This window comes from Giraffa tippelskirchi, chromosome 11, assembly GCF_054371585.1.
Source record: "Giraffa tippelskirchi isolate mGirTip1 chromosome 11, T2T-mGirTip1v1.2.pri, whole genome shotgun sequence".
NCBI classification, from domain to species: domain Eukaryota; kingdom Metazoa; phylum Chordata; class Mammalia; order Artiodactyla; family Giraffidae; genus Giraffa; species Giraffa tippelskirchi.
This window is the reverse complement of record NC_137285.1, coordinates 141,729,258-141,744,572: the sequence shown is the minus strand read 5'-3', so window position 1 is coordinate 141,744,572 and position 15,315 is coordinate 141,729,258. Positions and strand designations below refer to the sequence as shown.

The 15,315-nt window shown below is 40.2% G+C and overlaps 1 protein-coding gene across 9 annotated transcripts in view; it reads left to right on the top strand.

The window, feature by feature from the left end:
* LRRC4C (leucine rich repeat containing 4C) overlaps window positions 1–15,315 on the top strand; it is a 1,846,189-nt gene that overhangs the window by 530,395 nt on the left and 1,300,479 nt on the right. Inside the window, exon 4 of one of the 9 annotated variants that reach the window (XR_014069610.1) lies at window positions 383–1,785. The exons of the other annotated variants lie outside the window; for them this stretch is intronic. The gene's annotated coding sequence lies outside the window, so the exon portion shown is untranslated. Of the gene's footprint in view, window positions 1–382; window positions 1,786–15,315 lie in introns of those variants that run through there. 9 annotated transcript variants of the gene reach the window in all.

Genomic DNA, 15,315 nt, shown 5'->3' with positions numbered 1-15,315 from the left:
GATATTCTTTCTAAATATTATGTTTGATTCAAAGTTATCACAGACAATTAAGAAAGTGATTTCTATGTTTTAGTCCATCTTGGACACATGGATAACTGCATGGATGTATGTGCGTATAGTAAATGTTAAAAGTCATCCAGTATTACTCAGCTCCAGGTTTACAAAAGCAATATTGAGACAGCTATTTATAAAAATAAATTTAAAAACAAATACATCAACATCAAAAGGATTAATTAAATGATTCCACCTGTTTTACTTTGTAGCCCAGAAAGACAGAGGTAACATAGTAAGAAACATATACTTTATTTATAAGACATATGTAATGCTTATAGATCATTTATTAATGTGTCAGGAAATATGTGAAGCGTATAATAAATATTAGTTCTTTCCAGTCCTGCTGATCTTGGCGAGAAAGCAGTGAGCAATGTTGTGAAGTGAGATCTTAATTCCCTGCTCAGGAATTGAAGCTGGGTAGCCTGAGTGAGAACCAGAAATCCTGCCTCCAGACCAGCAAGTACTTAGAAGCTAAGTTATTTTTCCCTGGATCTTTGCCCCCAGTGAAAATGCATTTATCATGGAGGCAGAGACTGTAAATGTAGGTACAAAGTTTTTCATTAGAGACAGCAAAACAGCAAGTGGGAGAGCACACAGATTAATGGTTTGTTTAGTTAAGACAGAAGCAAGGCAGAGATGCCCCCCTGGAGAAAAAGGGTGTGGACATCTCCCGTAGTGAGGAGGAGTGCAAAGTCATTTATATAGGGCAGCTCTTCCAGGTCTTTGTGTTCCTTCGGGCCAATTATCTGGTTTCTTTTTCCACACCCGACCTACCCTGGGACACTCCCCTGGGTGTGCATGCACCCCTCAGCCAAGATGGATCTTGAAGTGAAGGCTTCCGGGAAGAGCAAGACTCCTTATGCCTGGCATTATCCCTTGACTTAACACCCACAAGGAGCCTTTCTGTGCCTGTGTAGTGTCTCCCTTGTCCCAAGAGAGAAGGAGGCAGAGATCCCTTAATCCTTTACTCAAACAGGATTTTGCCCCTCTTTGTCCTTGCCCTGACTGTTACCTTGACTATTGCCATGACTACAAGAGGCAAACACTGGCTATTTACCCTGTTTCTGTTGTTACTTCCATTTTGGAGGGCAAACAAGAAGCTGATTATAAATGCCTTAACTGGAGCCCACTTATCTCTTGTCTCAAGAAATGCTAAAGGTTATAAATATCCAGCCTGAAGCCCATTTCTTTGTGCCCCATGAAATGCAAACAGGAGGCCAGTTGTAAATGTCTAACCTGGAGCCCCTCTATTTCCTAAATTATCACTCCCAATAATCCTATTAGCTATGTATTAATGTCCTGATTGCAAGTGAAAGGAGAAAAAAAAAAAGAGAGAGGCTTACAGTGACTAAGTACCTGATATAAGGCAGAACTGATATCTGAACCCAGGTCTGTCTGGATTGCAATGCTCACATTTTTAACACTCTGTTTTATTGGTATTTGGGACAATTAGGGCTGGGATTGGTGGGTACTAATTAATTGCATTAGATAAGTAAAGGCCAAGATGATATGCTAGATTTTAAAAAATCTTTCACATATTAGCATAAGTGGAATTAATGAAGATCAATCAAATTTCTTTATAGATTTTACGTATGTGAAACTATTTACTAATAATGTTCAACTCCCAAACATGAATAATTCCTTTAAACTTACTTTTGTAGATATGATCAAGATGAAATGGAATTGTTACTTTAAAACAGAAACTCAGTATAAACATTTATGTTTGAATTTTAGTCAGTCTACTTCCTCTCATTTCTCCGTTTTGTGGTTTAATGTAGTAGTTGCTCTGTTATAAGCTAGAAAATATTTAAATAGTGTATTTTATAGAATAAAAAGTCATAAATCCTAGAAATAATCTTAGATGCAAATCTAATGTTAGTGGTGTTAGTATAGAGTTATGTAAACTAGTGGTTTGAGAGGGACATTTGGCAAAGAATAAAAGGCAAGTTGTGTTTCAATATATTATTTGCACCTTTGCCTTTTATAGAAATTTCGTATTTCAGATTAATGTTACACATTTTACTACAATCTGTGTTTACTAAATTAAATGCTTGTAAATACTGGTAGAATTATTTTACCTGCATCTGCTTTTGTGACATCTGCCGGTAACACCTGGTATTACAGTGCTCCATAATTCACACTTCCCTGCCTTCTCCAACTGTCCAATGCTTACTTATTCAGATACTACCTTTAATTCACCTTAAGGAACTCAGTGAGTATCCTTACCAAAAGAAGAGAGGTAATTTAATATGAGACTCAATTATAGAAGAGGAGAAGTTAACCTTTTGGCGGCTGAGGAATTATTCACTTAGCCTATTTGCATATATTTTCTTCAGGGCTTAGTAATAAAAGAGATATAAGATTTTTCTTTCCTGGAAAATTCCAAACTCATTCCATGGAAGAGTGTTATGTATGGTAACACTGTTGTCAACTGGCAAGCAGTCCCCATAGTGACATAATGCCACTCAGACATCCCCTGCAGTTTGATACTTACGTGGTAAAAGCTGTGTATTAGAGGAAGACCATAAGAGGAGAGTCTAAATCCATCTTCAAAGTGAATAAACTGTACCTAGATCCCTGGATACACTGGGTGCATGGATAGGAAGCAGAAGGCATGAGCAAACTTTTTCTATTACCAGGAATCCATTTATCCTGGGTCCCATCAGTCAAATTCAGATACTTGTTGCCAGCTCCAAGATTTATAGGTTGGAGCTGGTTTTTGAAATTGCTTTGTATTTCCATTTAACAGCCAGGGCATCAGCATGTTAGAATTTTGCCTTGGTCTCCTTGGAGCTTATTTATTAAGCTAATTTGTCTCCCCGAACATTATTTTTGCTCTCTCATTCAAATGCCAGCTCTAGGCTTCCAAACCATGAACACCCCCTCCTTTTTTTTTTCAGTCCCAAGCAAAATACTGTCATAGACAATGCCATGGCCGGACAGTGATGATTGCGATGATACGGTCCTCCCAGGCAGGACACAAACCATCTCGCCTTCTGGCCGGAGATGGATTCCCGGCTCTCCCCGCAGACACGCAGGCACACACACAGAGCCCTGGGAAGTCTACACACTGAACTGCACTCCGGCTGCCTTAAAGAAACTGTAGCTAACCACCTTATTAGTATTCTTGCCTCCACCGTGTCTCACTTGCAACAGCACGGGGCTGAGCAAAATGCAGTAGAGCGGGGACAGACGCAGCTCTGGTAATCATCTCAATGCAGGCTGCCGAGTGTTGGGGGCGGGGGAGGTAGCGCATCAAGATGAATAACCTTGCCATAATCCGGGGCACCCTGCGAGCAGACACCTCTGCTGATTGACTCGCTCCCGGCTGGAGGAATCTGCCTGGGGGAGAGGGATCCGGAATCGACCTGGTCCTGGCCGCCCCCCTCCCGTGCCCCTTGATTTTTGGATGTTCTTGTGATCCTCCACCGATCTGGGGAAGGTAACCGTGAGCCATACCATCTGCAGCGCACAGCAGCGATTGGAGGTTACTACTGACAGTTTCATCACACGGGGTTTGTGTGAGTGTGTGCGTGTTTGGGAGTGTGGGTGCCTGCTTCTGCGTGAAAGGAGAACGTGTGAGTGTCCGCGAGTGTGTGTGTGTGTGTGTGTGTGTGTGTGTGTGTGTGTGTGTGTGTGTGTGACAGCCAAAGCAGGTGTATCGTACTGTAGATTTCACCAGCGTGAATATATTCTCTGGCTACCGGGGACCCAAGCCCTCCCTCGTCCCCCAGCTTTCAGCGTCCCTCTCCCTCCCCACTCCCCTTCTTGTTGCATTTGATGAGTTTGGGGCTTACTTTTTGGCGGAGTCTCTTGGGCACGTTTTTTGGCTGGTGCTGGAAGATCTCATCAATGGAACCTTTGAAAACTGATTGTTTTTCTCCAGTGTGACTTGAAAAAGAAGAAGAAAAGAGAGTAGTGCAAGATAAACTAGGGGATTTTAAATTTTCATTGTGAACTTTGAGGATCCATAAAGGAGGTAAGTCATGGGACGGCTTGGATCCTGGTCCTGGTCCTTGCGTTCCTGCAGTGTTTGTGTTTTCCTGTTTGTTTTTGGAAATCCAGAGGCAGTTTAGAAGTACATTTTTAGAGGTGGTAATGCCCAGAGAAGAACTCAGTGTGTGACGTTTGGGGGCTGTTTTCATGCCAAGGGGATTATTTCAGTTTGTATAACCCACCCCCCCATCCTTCTTCCCATGTTTACACCTTTTATTCATCTAGTATTTTCAGTGAATTCTATATTTAGGAAATTTGGAAAAAAAAAATCTAGGCTTCTCCCTCTTTGACATCCTCTTTAAATTTGAGGGAAAAAAATTAGAAAAGCTACTGGCAGGGGCTCTGAGTTAAACATAAAAGTGTGTCTGCTTAGAGGGTGGGGGTTGGGGTACAATCCGGACTTTTATGATAACTTAATAGTAGACTTTTTTCCCCAAAGCATTTTTTTTTTTCTTAAATAGTAAGGAGTAAGGAATGTGTGGACTACAGAAAGCTGGTTCGAGAGCTCTTAATTGGAGCAAATGAGAACAAAGTGGAAATTGTTTAGTATTTTGAGCCTCTCTTTTTTGCACTGATTCTCTTGCTCTTGCATCTCATTAACCTTTCCGTATGCAATGTCTCCTGTTTAAGACTAGTGTCTCTCATTTTGGAATATCCCCTTACCTACATGGTCCCTAGAGAAGGAAGTGTGGCTGCAAATTGCCCTTAATTGTCTACTCTTGGCTGCAAAAGCAAGCAGGCAGCATCAGGAATTCAGGTGACTTTAGTCAAACGTCTTGCCTAACTCATTCCCTTGAGTGTTTCCCCATGGTTAGCATTTTTTCTTTTCTTTTTCCTTTCCTTTAAAGTAAAATGTAGATAGTATTTTACCTGTTTCCATTCTGAGGTTATTTAATTAAAGCAAAACACCATTTCACTGTCATAGCCTCTGTGTTCCTGTGTCTGTGAGTATTTTTATCTCTGCACTGGCATCACTTAGGTTTTCTCAAGAAGTGAGAATCCCTCATAAATATATTTCTAAATTGCTGAGACCTGAAGTGAAAGCAATAGAGCTTTAGTCAAAGCCTATGGATGATTCCTTCTAAAAGGAGTAGTAATATTTTATGGAATGTTAGCCAGCTTGAACTCTTACTGTGAGCATATTTATGGAAGAGATGACAGGAATGTCAGCCAGGCAGGGTGGGAAGGCATAAGGGTTTCTTAGGATGTCTGTGGACAGAGATATGACGCAAAATGTCACATAAGAAATTTTATTCAGAGACGATTGACAGAGATGATCAAAGATTTATGAGAGCCAAGTTGGGAGATGTGAAAGATCATATTCAAAACAACATGATTTCTTTTTCTAAAAGAAGTTTTTTGAAAATCCTGAAGCTAAAAAAAAATTTTAAATATACTTAAACATGAGATTGGACTCTGGTATTGCCATAGGCTGTCATCTATTTGATGTTTTCTTGCATAAAAATATTAGTGAAACAGTTAAAGAAGGGCAGCTGTTAAAAGATTCCTCCCCTTTTTCATCCTGTAACTGATACTTACTCCATACTGTACTCTTGATTTAAAAAAAGCCTACGGGTAAACTCTTTCTTGTCAGTATAGTTTATGATGCATCTTTCTTGTCAACTATTTCTGCTCAGGATATTTTCTTCTGTTACTGATAGACTCCAGTTACATTTTCCTTACCAAGAGATGGGGCTTTTAATCATTTTTAAATGACTTGGATATAGGACAAATCCTGAATAAGATTTCATTTTCTTTGTGGAGGAAATAACCTAGGAATAGCCTTGGACTCATGAAGCCCGAAGGCGAGTTTCATATATACACAAGAAACACAAAGTTTACTATTCTAGGGAGAGAGCAAAGCCCTGACGATCTAAGTACCAGTGGGTTATGTCAGGGGGCTGGAGATGGCCCAGGTCTTCCTGGACCATCACTTATGTCAGGGGTTGGAGATTGCCCAGGTCTGCCTGGACCATCACTTATGTCGGGGGTTGGAGATTGCCCAGGTCTGCCTGGACCATCACTTATGTCAGGGGTTGGCGATTGCCCAGGTCTGCCTGGACCATCACCGTTCTTCGTGTTCGTCAGCTCTCCGTTAGCCTGCAGCTCTTAACGTGACCAGTGCCAGGTACAGAGGCCAGTGTTTGACGTCATCTATTTTGTGTTAGGACAGTTCTGCATAAAGAGAAGCCCTCTGAAAATGCCATCCTGGAAGTTCACGAATCTGTGCCTCTTTTTATTGAGGGTATTTCATTTTGACTGTTCCTCCTCCCATTCACATTCTCACCCAGTTTGGGTATATTTAGACTTAATGGTGTTCGTAAACATTAATTGCATTGATTATTCTCAACACCATCTTTCAAAAAAAAATAAGGATGACATCTTGGCTTTTGTGTATGTGAGATTTAATCATTGTAATGCAGGAAACTTCTAGCCATAGCAACACTTTCATGACACTGATTTTAGGCTAATAATAGAAGTGGGGTACATGCCAACTCAGGAGTTTCTGATCACAGCTCAAGCAGTGAGCAAAGTGGCTCCCCGGACCCCAAGTTTCCCTATTCCTACCTGGGCAGCCTTAACTCTGTGTCTTCATTATCAGCTCCAGTCCGAGCAATGGTGGTAGACAACTTCCCTTCAGAACTGGCTCCAGATCCACTGGCTTTCTTTTGTCTTTTCCAGCTTTGTGTTGTGTTAGAGAGTGTTTCACAGCTTAATGAGGTGGGTTTTCTTGCTTAGTGAGTTCAGAAAAGAAAGGAAAAGGAAAGAAGCTTTCCATCTCAGTCAAAGTAGCATGTCAGAGTTGCCAAAGAAAAGGCTGAAGTCCCCTAGAGGAAATAGATGCAGTCATATTTTGAAAAGAATGAATTGGGAAAGGGTTGCCTTGAGTTTATTTGGGGGAGAATAAAGGAAATTCCAGTTCCTTCTGTGTTTAGTTCCAGTCAGTTGGCCAGCCTTTCTGTGGGTCTTTGCTCAAGTGAACCAGCCAGGCCCAACATTCTCCAGAGTGCTTCTGTGTTTTTGAAACCCAGGGCACTTAACACATGAATGGCTCTTTCCTTCCACAACAAACAGAGCTGACAGCTGGAAAGTCAGCTACTGAGAACCTTTAAAGGAAGCCAGAAAGATCACCCAGTAAGTTGAAGAACAGAAAGGAGCTCTTGGAGCTCTGGCCCTGGAGGTAGTTGAGGACCCAGCCTCTGAAACTTGAAGTTTTGATTGCTGAGTCATTACTACAGCCTGAAGCTATGTCTTGGCTCCATGAACTGATGCTGCTATGGGGGCTAATGCTGATAGGCGAGAGCATCAGCCCACAGAAGAAGATGCTGACTCTTGGGATGAAGGAGATGCACCTCTGATGACAGATGTGTTTGTGCGTTCTTCTATTGTTTTCATACTTAAAAACAACTGCGTAGGGTCTGCTAGTAAGGTACAAAAGTAAAAATGGATTCACTGAAGTGTGACAAGGACAGGGGCTTTGCAAATGTCCATGTCAATTCGCTCGGTTATGTGCATTGCCATTTGGGACTCAGTAACAATGGCTAAGTTGAGGGCAAGAGTGGAGGCTGGAGTTAGAACCAGTAGAAGGGAAACCCCAGACTGAGAAAACGAAGGTGTCACTAAAGCCTTGACAGTGCTGCTTAATGGTACGTAAGTCACTCAAAGAACCCCAATTTCCTTCTATATAGTTAAGAAAAAAAACATTATTAACTCGCTGCTGTGAAGAATATGAGAATGACACATTACAGAAGAAAATGACCTGTAATTATACATTGCTATAGAAAAATGTAAGGTACTATAGTAACAATAAGTTCATGTATGGTTCAAAACTCTGCAAAACAGAGTAAACAGTATAATTTTAAATTAAATTGATTAAGCAGTGCTCATCTTTTCTTCATGATAGTGATCAATATTTGCATTGTTATAATTGGGGGTTTCTCATGTGTGTTGAATATACCTCTTCTCAGTAGTTTTTGTGGCATATTCTTAGTTATTTGTGTATTTGTGTGTACATATGTGTGCGTATGTGCATGCATGCATGTATAGGTAAATGACCAATTTATAGTAGATATAATTTTAAATTCATAAAAAATTAGGAAATGTGTAATGACCTGAATCCATAGGCATTGGGTATCCAGAAAGAACAAGAAAAACGTACATAGCCTTTTCTGTGGAGATAGACAGGTCCTTGTAAAGTTTGCAGGCTTCAGAAAAGTCTAGTCCACAATGATGCTACTGACTAGAATTTGAGTTAAGCTTGAAAGTTGTATCAGTAGGATATTTATTTGTAGTAGCAGTGTAGATCGTGATGATTGTCACACTGAGTTACATTTGGTGGGTAGATAGACCAGGACTAAAAGGCGGAGTTGAAATCATGATGGCAGGAGAATGTGGCAGTGATGAGAACTGGCTTTTGACATGGAGAGATTTGGGATCAGATACCTAATCTGCTAGACATTCAGCCATCCAATCTATAAAACAGGAATTATCAGTCATTCAGAGGGCATTTGTGATGAATGAATAAATGATTTTATAAATTGTTATTGTTGTTCTTTAGTCACTAAGTCATGTCCAGCTCTTGTGACCCCATGGACTGTAGTCCACCAGGCTCCTCTGTCCATACATAATTCTTGATAAAACCCTTGACACAAAATTATAACTCTACAGGTAGTTTGTATGTAAAGTTTCTTTCCTCTTTGTCTGGCTTAAAACTTAGAAAGGCCTTCCTAATTCAGTGTATTTATCTAATTGACACAGAAGAAAAAGGTCCCAAATATAATCTGAGATATAAGGAAAACTGGAGAGAGAAAGCTAGTTTTCTGTAAATTACCTAATTTCATATACCATGGTTGCATCAGATTCTTTCTCAGAGCAACCAGAGTGCCCTTTCCAGATGTCACCTCACTTATGCTTACAACTTCTGAAATGATACTGAATATAAGCAGTGAGAATCATGTGCACCCATCCATATGTGGTTGCAGAAACACAATTCAGATGTCAGCAAGTGGTGTTAACATTGCTGTTTTTCTAACATCTTATTTTATTCGCAGTCAGTGAAAGGCTGTGTATTTATTAAACACCTACCAGATACAAGCACTGCAGTCATTCCTGCGGGGGACGTAGGAGGGCTCTCCTGCTCTTGTCTCTTGGCTGCAATTCCCACATTCGGACAGGGCATGCTGCAGTCTTCAAGGCTGCCTCCTGGAATTTGGACTTGATAGTTGAACAGTATCGAGTCCTCTTTTGGAGTCTGACCTATGTGGGGCTGTGTCATTGTGTATGACCTTTATTTAGTTCAAGAACATATTGCAAAAGATGTAAAAAGCCTTATTCCTATTAATGTAGCTGAGCTGAGCTGAGCTGTCAGTGATGAGTCTGATTCGGCTTTGCTAACTCTGCATGGGCCGGTACCACTTGACCCAGGTATTTCTGTTCTGCAAAGTCAGCCTTTCCCGGTGCATGAAGGGAGCAAGATTTTGTCCTTCAGACTGTGGGTTCTTTCTAGCCTTATAATGAAAGGATGAAGTCTATTTTATGGCTTGCTGAGAGGGAAGACAGCATCCAGGCTTCCTGTATTTTGAAGCCCTGTTCCTTACAATCCAGATCTCGTTAGAGTGAGGAGAAGAGGGATGTCAGTTGGTCACAGTAACAAACACAAGAGCCCCAAGCATCAGGATTTGTAGTTGGAGTACTACAAGGAAATAAGGAAATTTCTTGCATGATATATCACAGATTATATTGCCAGCACACATCTAGAAAATACACTAAATTATAGTCAATTCTGTCATATATTCAACGAATATATTCTAGGTGTCAGGCAGTATGCTAAGTAGGTTAGATTTTTACTTATATTTCTCGAAAATCTATAAAATGGTATTATTGTTCTTATATTATAGATGATGTGAAAAGTGATCCATTTCTTTGCTCCAAATACCAGTTCACTTCATAGCCTGTGTGTTTTCTTCTCTCCCATGTTTTGTTGCTGTTTAGGTTGCAAATCCATTGCTTCTTACGTAATCCCTAGATACAGACAGTGTAGAGCAAGCTTTCTCTAAATACAAATCAAATAATCTTGCTTTCATAACAAAACTCACTCTTTCCATGGAAAGATGTGGTCTCAGTGTCTCCAAGGGACCTCTGAAGGGCCAATTCCCTGAACCAGTGGGTCCCTGATAAAGTACATTCAGTGCCACATTTTGGGGTCCTCTGGAGGCACGGATAGCTTGAGGTAAATCGCCATTAAACTTTGACCATTGCCAAAGTCATATTGGAATATTTGATGGCATGGTGAGTAATGGCAATGATGTTAAACTACTGAAGTTACAGGACAAGGAACAAAGTAAAGAAATGAAGGTCTCCACTGCAACATTAAATAGTAAGTAGCACTGGGCTGTATTTGCAGAAGGTACTTTTTGAGACATCTCTCTCAACATGTTTCTCTGCTCATTAGTTACGTAACTTTGTGCAGATTACCTTTATACCCATATTTTCTTTTCTCACCTTGTAGGATTATTATAAAAAGAGTAAGGAAAAACTAATATTTATAAAAGACCTAGAACAGAGATTAGAATTTAGTCAGTGCTCAATAAAAGATGTCTCATAATAACAATAGTTATATTCATTGACATAAATAATAATTAGTAGCACTATTAGTATCGCTTATGGTAGTAGTTCAGCAGCCTCAGTTTGCACATAAACCTTCCAGCACTCTATAGTTCCAGGGGTTATACAAATTGCCACCTTACATCAATGAACAGAAAAGCAAATATGTGTGTCTGTCTGGCCATAAAAATATGAAAGAGAGGAGGAAAATTATCTTTCAGCAGCATTGATGTCAGTGGGGAACATATTGATGGAAAAAGAGTGATTTGTTGCAGAGACTAGAGAAACAAAGAGGACCCAGTCAGAATTTCATGAGCTGAGGAATTCTTTCTTAAGTCAGATCCTAAAATGTTGTGAGCTTGGGGATACAGTTCAATGCTTGGCTGTAAACAGGAGAAGGGGTCACATTTTGAAAGATTTTTTGATAAAAAGACCATCTTCCTTTGACTTTATCCTGACAAAGAGAAAAGAAAATTTCAACTCGGCCTTTTCTTCCCTGTAAAATTTCTCTAGCTTTTATATTTAATGTAGATATTTCAGGGATTATTTTTTCAGTTTATAGTTTTTCTGGCTGTTCCTTTTTTTTAAATATATACGAGCAAAAATGTCTGCATTTTAAGTGTTTGACAGTGAACCACTCCAGTATGGGAGATTTAAATCCTTTATGTAGGTGCTTTAGATTTTTAGCAATATATTCATGTTGTAGGTAACAAGTCGCAAAAGGAAGGACGAAGTAAACACACAATGATTCAGGGTGTACTTCTTTTGAAAAGTGATTTGAATGAAAATCTTTGTATATACCTGGAATCTTGCAGATACTCGATATGAAACAAGTGTTTCATTAGAGAAAAGTTTTCCTTACAGATTGAGACAAATGTTTGGATAACAAAGCAAGAAATGTGTGAAGTGCAAGCATTTTGAACAATCATGTTAGTAAAGGCAAATTCTTTCCTAAAAACCTGAAAACAGGCAAATAATTAGTAACACAAAGAAGGGTGGGTTTGCTATTTTTTTTTTTTCTGTTGGAGACATTCACTATGTATAGTGAAAATAAACATACTGAATATGAATACACACAAGGATAAAACTCTACTCACCTTTCTTCAGAAGGAAAGCCATGTTTAATATGTGACTTTTGCTCAAGATCTTTCATCTGCCAGGAAACCTGGACTATTATTACACATTAAACATTTTATCAACCAACCTGTTCTGATTCCAGTGCCCATCGTAAGTGCATACATGCATGCAGGTTAAAATTTTTTTGTATGTCTCTGGACTGCAGTCATTATCATGACCTGGAGTCTCTCAAGAACAAGTGGCAGAGTTCTTCCTGTGTTCATCAGATTGATTCTACTTCCTTTATCTCTTTCTGCTTCCTTGATCTGTCTGATTTTCAGTCTCAAGTCTTATTTTCATCTCATCTCTCCCATCACTATAGGCACTGGTGCACTTTTTCCAAGTTAGACTGAATAGAATTTTGTTCTCCCTATCTGGTATGTGTTTTTCTCCCAAGACTCATTTGACTGAGGGGAAAAATACACATACACATATGTATACATGTACATAAATACCGGAAATTTATACACACACATGCATATCTCTATATATGTACACACATATACATATATACACACACACATATATACGCATGTGCATGTGTGCATATATTGTATATATGGGCTTCCCTAGTGGCTCAGTGGTAAAGAATCCACCTGCCAATACAGGAGGCACAAATTCAATCCCTGGGTCGGGAAGATCCCCTGGAGAAGGAAATGGCACCCCACTCCAGTATTCTAGCTTGGGAAATCCCATGGACAGAGGAGCCTGGTGGGCTGCAGTCTATGGGGTCGCAAGAGTTGGACATGACTGAGCGACTAAACAGCAAACAGCAGAAGCATGTGTGTGTGTGTGTGTGTGTGTGTGTGTGTGTGTGTGTATCTACTCCTGGATCTAAGAGCTATGTCTTGGATCTAGGACAAGATCTCTTTTGCCTGAGTAAGTCAGAGTTCTCAGTGGATGCTTTTATGGATTATACATCCTTTGCTTCTCTGGTCATTTCAGTAGCGCCATTTGTTCAATGTGTTTACTGAACACCTAGCAAGTTTACTATTATATTACAGTTATAGTGTGGGAAACAAAGTTGTACACAATGTGATTTTTTTTTCCCTTTGAACTCTGTAATTGGTGAGAAAAAAGTTATGGGATAAGCCCCCTGAAAGGCCTTGAAAGAAAAATTACAAAATTAACATAAGAGCTATCATGAACTGATCAGCACGCTGTTACAGAGGTCTGCCAGGAACTTCACAGTTGTGACAAGGGAGTATCATTATTTTCAGGATACAGAAGAGGAAATTGAGACTCAGAGGACTTATGATGTGCCCTAGGAAGTGAGTCATTACCTGCAGTGCCTGACACATGTCTAGGTGCCTCTGGCTCTGAGCCTGAGTGCCTTGATTCCTCCCATCCTGAACTTAATCCTGCCAAGCACTTAAAGCCATATACAGTGCTTTCTGTTTTTCTCTGTTTTAAAGGTTTCTGTGCTCTTGTGGGTGAATATTGTTTTCTGTTTTGCTATAATATGTTCTACCTTCAGTCCTTTTCCTGGACTTCTTTCCTTTTCTGCCAACGATCACTGTAAAGCGGGCTTGGAAACAAAGGCATAAAGCCTCATCTCTCTAGTGTCCTCACTTCCTCATCCTCGTCAAGATCTGAATATGTCCCTTTTCTATTTTCTGGAAGAGGAGCTAGTGCTTTTTGCAGATGGTCTGTTGGGCAGACAGATGGTCCGAGCCTCTCTAATGGGATGTTCTAGAGAGAAGCATGTCTATGAGTTGCCAGCTCAGGATGGAATGGCACTTAGTGCAGACATCAAGAGTTGCTAGAAAGGCTGCTCTGTGACCTTCCCAGTTCTTGCATTTGGAGTTCTTGGAGATTTGAGGGGCACTTTTTCTGCTGTAAGTAGATGCCGGTTTCTCTTTCTCACAAGTCAGAGGGATGATGGTTCCACAACAATGTATTTAGAAATTTGCCAGTTACTTTTATAGAACATCATTTTTTCTTGACTTTCAAACTGGATCCAAGATAAGAATCCAGGAGAAACAGAAGGGATACTCTTTGAAGATGTTGTTGTTGTTTAGTCACTAAGTCATGCCCGACTCTTTGCAAACCCATGGACTGTAGCCCACCAGGTTCCTCCGTCCATGGGATTCTGCAGGTAAGAATGCTGGAGAGGGTTGCCATTTCCTTCTCCAGAGGTCTTCCCGACCAAGGGATTGAACCTGAGTCTCCTGCATTACAGATGGATTCTTTACCACTGAGCCACTGGGGAACCTACTCTTTGAAGATGGTCAGCTTTAATTCTGAGCATGTCATCTACTTGAAGAAGCCATAGAGGTTTCTGCTCATCAAGAGGGAGCCATTCAATCAAATTGATTCTTTAGTAATTACTGTCCATCTCTGGGGTGGGGGAGGGAGGTTTGCAAGTACAAGTCTCCTGCCAAGTTGCCTTTATATTATACCTTTACTCTATCCCCTGATGAGAACAGAGATGTGAGATTCAGAAACAGAAAAAAAGGATAATTTCCTCTTCCTGTTTGGGGCTGAGTATGGTTTTAGAAAAACCTACGTGTACCACTCCAGCATTCTTGCTTGGACAATCCCATGGACAGAGGAGCCTGGCGGGCTACAGTTCTTGGGGTCACAAAAGAGTCAGACACAACTGAGTTACTGAGCACACTCATACAACCACCTTCAAGAGTGGTTATTGATTTCAGGGTCCAGGATATAAGAAAATATTTCCCTGTTCCTGTCATCTTTTCCCTTTGCCCTTTTACCAACTGGAGGTCACAGAAGATGCAAACAAGTCAGTGTTGGGCACCAGCTCCCGTTGCTGATGTTTATTCAGACCACTATGTCACCTGCTAGCTTGCTAGAACTTCCTGATTGCCTGCTTCCTTCTCTCTGGCTTTTTATACCGTTAGTGTCATCTTCTTCTCCAAGTTTTCCAACACCTGTCTTGGGCCTGCCTTCTTCTTTGGTGACACATTCAACTACTTTCAAATCTGTACCTTCTGTTCCAGTCTCAGGTCCAGACACTCACATGGTTTTATGATAAGTCATGAAGGACTTCGTGTTAGAGGCGTTGTCTCTGCTAGCTCCTGCCTTGAGTGTGAAGCTGTAATACTCAAGTCTCCTGCCTTCTTGCCAAGAGTGAGGAGTGGGAACTACCTTTCATAATAATTCCAAGTCTTTCCAACTTGCAACCCTAGTTATATATTTTACAAGTATTTTATTTCTCTGTCATTTGATGTAAACAGCTTTCAATAAGGATAATATTCCTGTCTACAAAATTTGGATCATGTTACAGCTAGCATTAGTTTAGCATTTGCTGTGTGTCTAGAACCTTATATTTATTATCAAAAGTATGATGCCCTGAAAAAAAAATTATACAAATGTTAAATATAAAGACAACCTCAGAGAGGTTAAATAAATGGCCAAGGTCACTAAAAGAGGCCTGATTGAATCAGATACGTATGTTTGGAAATACGGTATTTGCCTTCTAAGTTATTTAAAAAAATATGTAATACTTTCCCTCACAGGAGAATACCTGGGATTTTGTTTGGATATGTAAGAAAAAGCTTTGTAAACTTTAAAGCTCTATGC